Source organism: Corvus brachyrhynchos, unplaced genomic scaffold, assembly GCF_000691975.1.
Source record: "Corvus brachyrhynchos isolate BGI_N302 unplaced genomic scaffold, ASM69197v1 scaffold194, whole genome shotgun sequence".
In the NCBI taxonomy this organism is placed as follows: domain Eukaryota; kingdom Metazoa; phylum Chordata; class Aves; order Passeriformes; family Corvidae; genus Corvus; species Corvus brachyrhynchos.
Genome location: NW_008237890.1, coordinates 266,930 through 271,295, shown reverse-complemented (window position 1 = coordinate 271,295; position 4,366 = coordinate 266,930). Strand labels below are relative to the sequence as shown.

At 36.4% G+C, this 4,366-nt stretch overlaps 1 long non-coding RNA gene across 1 annotated transcript; it reads left to right on the top strand.

The window, feature by feature from the left end:
• Positions 1-509: 509 nt before the first annotated feature.
• Positions 510-4,015, top strand: LOC108446359. Its single transcript, XR_001861529.1, has 3 exons — positions 510-1,467; positions 3,721-3,842; positions 3,938-4,015. It is a non-coding gene; the product is annotated as an uncharacterized LOC108446359 (long non-coding RNA).
• The last annotated feature ends 351 nt before the right edge of the window (positions 4,016-4,366 follow it).

The following is a 4,366-nucleotide window of genomic DNA, read 5'->3' as shown; positions in this document are numbered from 1 at the left end:
GGGACAAAGAGCACCTGACATGATGGCATGTTAATAATTTACTGAGATGTCTAGGGTAACATATGCTTTCAGTACAACAACATTTCATGCACTCCAGAAATAGGCCCACTCTTCTCAGCAAAGGAGATGGAGCACTTGATGAAAAATGGCAGCTAACAAGTATGTCACCTGTTTGTGCATCATTTAACCTGCGTAAGTGTGTAAAGGCTTGTTGCTGCAAGAACATACAGGCAAGAATTGAGAGGTTCTTTGCTTCTCTGAGTCTCCTTACAGCCTCCAGTTAATTAATCCTGGAAAATATACGTGGAAATTTCAAACATGCGTCTTTGCACATAACAAAATCTAATGGGGTGCAAGGGCACTCCAGAAACAACATGGTGAAAAAAGCTGCCTGACCACACTTCTCCAAGGGGTCACATTCTTAATTAATTATTTGAATAACATAATTGTGATAGGCCCCTAAAATATATGCATGGCATATCTTGAAAAAAAATTGAAAAGCAGAATCAAGCTATGCCCCAGACCAAATTCAGCAAAGATAACACCCCACCACCCCTGCCCCCCAGCCTCTCCTTTCTGAGTGTGCATTTTCTAAGTGAGGATACATTGGAAAGATGCATTGCCCAGATTATCTCCTGGACTTGCTGTCTTTCTACAAGGTCATCACCATCAAGCATATCTGAAAGTAACAAAGCCATTTTCAGTGCTGGTCATGGTACTACAAGGTTAGCAGCTGAGGAAAACTCAGGGATGTGGGTGAGCATAACTTCTTTTCAGCAAAGGTAAGTAAGTTCTGTTATGGAATAACATGTTGAGACAATAAGACCTGCTATCTAAAATGCAGGAGTTGAGTGAAACAACCTTGAGGCTTTATCCCTTTTCTCTCCCTCTGTCTGCAGCAAGAGGAAAGTGCTGATAAAAATAACAGCAGGTTCTGCCCAGGCTCTGCATTTGCTGAGAGATCTAGGCCCCACACCTGCCTGTTCCCTTGGGATCACGGGTATCTAGAATATTCTTGAGAATGTCAGGGAAAATGCCTTTTTGAGCTCAAGGGATTCTTTGTTGTGTAAAACAACTTAGAAGCATGCACAACAAAGAACAAAAGCTGGTACTGGCCACTGAGTTACTTCAATACCAAAAAGGAAAACGTGAAATTAGCAAGACTCATGTTTCACGCAGCAGATCAACTGCAAGCATGTGTTTCTTCTACTATCCAGGGGATTTTTAAATTTACATAAAACCAAGAAAAACTATGCGCACAAAAAAAAATCAACGAAACAGAGGATAAGGTTTCTGTTTCAAAGCAACAGCCCTGGTAACACGTGGCAGTTGCACAAGACAAGTGAAAATAAACAAATTGTTTTAAAAATCCAATCTTAATGCCAACTCAAATAACCTTGCTGAGTCATAGAATTCTAAGAAACTGTGCCCTCACTCCTGCAACTGTTGATGTACCTCATTCAGTTGGTATGTGATATTTCTAAATTTGTTGATTGTCTCAGTCGTCAGTCCTACTGCTTGACAATGCTAATTTTGTTTGCTTCCTTTCTTTATGTTTGATAGTTCTGGTTTTGAGCTAAGCTACTCTGATTTTGAAGCAGTATCACTCTGTTTCCATGGAATTAATTTTATGCTTACATTGGGAAGACACAGAATGCTTATGTTTAGCAGAAATGTGCTGTGTGCTTTACACATATTTGAAAGGTTGCACTGATAAAAATATTTGGGAAATTAATATGGTGCCTATTTGTACTGATAGACTGAAAGAGCAGTTTTCTGTACAAGGGAAAGTACAGTCAAACTTCAGGAGATATCTTAAAATGAGCTCACAGGATTTTTTTCCTTTATGTAGGAAGCTGTTACTGATCAGATATGTACTTGTGTAATGATGGCACTTATAATTCCGCAGCAGTTTCTCTGAAGTTCCTGGAACTAGCTTGACATAAATCAGTACTGGCAGAGTCAAAATCAGGCATTCAGCCTTAGAAAGTGACTGTGCTGGGAAGTGTGTACAGATCCATTCCCTTGGAGCCCCGACTGTAAGGAACTCAAAAGAACACTCTACTGTAAAAATATTTAGATGAATTTTGGTTTTTAAGACAGCTGGTAGCAGTTACATTTTGCTCTGAGGATCTTCTCTATGATGTTCTGGGTGGCAAGACAGGCTGTAAAGAAACTACAAACTATTTGCAAGCAGATGCATAGAAATTTGTCATCAATGTCACATTCTTTACTTTTCCAAAGCAAATCTGCCACAGATGTGGCAGCATAAGGTGACCTAAAAGTGAATGAAGTGAGAAATTTATTGCTTAGCAGTCTTTAAAAGTGAGCTGGAGTGTGGATAAAATGGTCTCATTTCCACAGTCAAACTACAGTGAAGTCTGGACTGATGTGATTATGTTTTCTTAAATTCAGCTGAGACAATTTATTCTCATAAGCAAAGACATTCCTTGATGGTCCTTTTTTGTGTTTGGTTTGTTGGTTTTTTAAATTAGATCCTTAGCTAGAAATCCCTTACCTTATATTTCTTCTCACATGGTACACAACGGAAAATACCTTCTGAAGTAAGCACCAGAAGAAAGCTTCATGACTCATACACTCCATGGTTAACCATTAATCTCATGTTTGTGATCAGTGTATGATAACAATGCCATGTCTAAGTAATTCTCTTGGTAGTGCTGAGAGAAACTATTTGCACTGCATACCTTTCATCTTTGTCTACCATCCATTAACTGTAAACTGTCAACTAAAGTATTTCAAAATGCGAAAGTCAAATCTGATGAGTTCTGATTGTGCCAAAATCTCTGTAAGAGTGATTTAAAAAGAGCCATAGATGCTGATGAATATTTGAGTCATGCATCTTGAAGCAGTATTTACTGATTTTTCTAAGAGCTGTTTAGATTTAGTTCCGTATTCTTGTACAGTCTGTACTATAAAAATCTCCAATATGACAATTGATGAGTAAATTATATTTTTTATCTTGAAATTTATGTCTGTTTTGAGTCAGAATCAACTGTACTAAATCTGGCTCCAGATTTCAGTTTCTCATTATGCATTCTGACTCCACTCAAAAACTTCTAAGAAATTATGGATTTTTATTTTGTCCTATTCTCTCAAAACAATAATGCCTATTATCTTTCTTCCCTGTAGTAGCTTTTGAACAGTTATAACTATTTATGAGCACATTTTTGCAAATGTTGACCAAGAATATTTCATATATTTTTCTCAACCATGAAGGATATCATTAAAATTGTAATGAGAAAAAATTAATTTTTCACTGGCAAAATCCTCACAGAAACTTCTGAGGTACTTTACTACCATTTGTCTATAAACATAACTTAAGCTGATGAAGCCCCAAGACAACATCCTGCCCTAAACTCAGTCTAGTTTAACTGCAATTGCTTTTCACTAATGCTAGTTTCTGTCTACTCATTTCCTATACTATTTACAATGCTTTAATGTGTAGTAATTTAAAGCACTTGAGTGTAATTGTATCAGTTCTCTATTTTCCACAAGTGATTCTTCCTGATTTTGTTTTGGTGCAAAAGCCAAATCTTAACTCCTTCCCATACTTAAAATTTCCAACAAAAGAACAAGACTGTTGAAATCACAGACAATTTGTGTAATAATGGATGTTCAAATTAAACTTTTATATTTTGCTCTTTCACTCTTCTCTCAAACCTTTTAATACCTGCTCTTTGCAATTTGTTATTATACCAGACTACTCAATTTCCTTGTGGGAAGAGGACAATATTTTTATTTGGGAAAGAAGAGAAAGAGATTTTAAAAGCAACAAACTTCCCCATTTTTGAGGAAATGTCACAAATGAAAAATAAAAAGAGGTATGATTAATGCTAAGATTTAAAATTCCTAAATAACTTAGTACTGGAATACATCTAACTATGAAATAAAATTTTCTCCCGTCTTTGATATGCAGAATCTTTTACCTGATGCCAGAAGGTTATAGTACATCAATGATTAATCAAGAGGCCCTTTACTGATCCACATACTGCCGTTTTCTGGTGGTGGTTGACTTTATATGAAGAAAAACACAAGAAAGAAATAAAATTTCAACTTTTATGTAAGATGTATTTATTGATAGTTTTTTCAAAGGGTTTTCCTGGTATGATTTTATGTTTTGCACACCCTGTGGTTTGATCTACAGTGAGGATGCCAAAATACAGCAGTGCATGTCACAATTTAATGTGTGAAGCACTTCAGACAGAATACAAATTGCCTGAAAACTGTGGAGGCTGAAGGTGCTTCTACCTTTTGGTGTAAGTGGAAAACGTCTAGTTTTTTCCTTTAAAAAATAAAACAAACCATCGGCTCATATGGTACAAAAGAAGGCAGGATAGATCCAGTG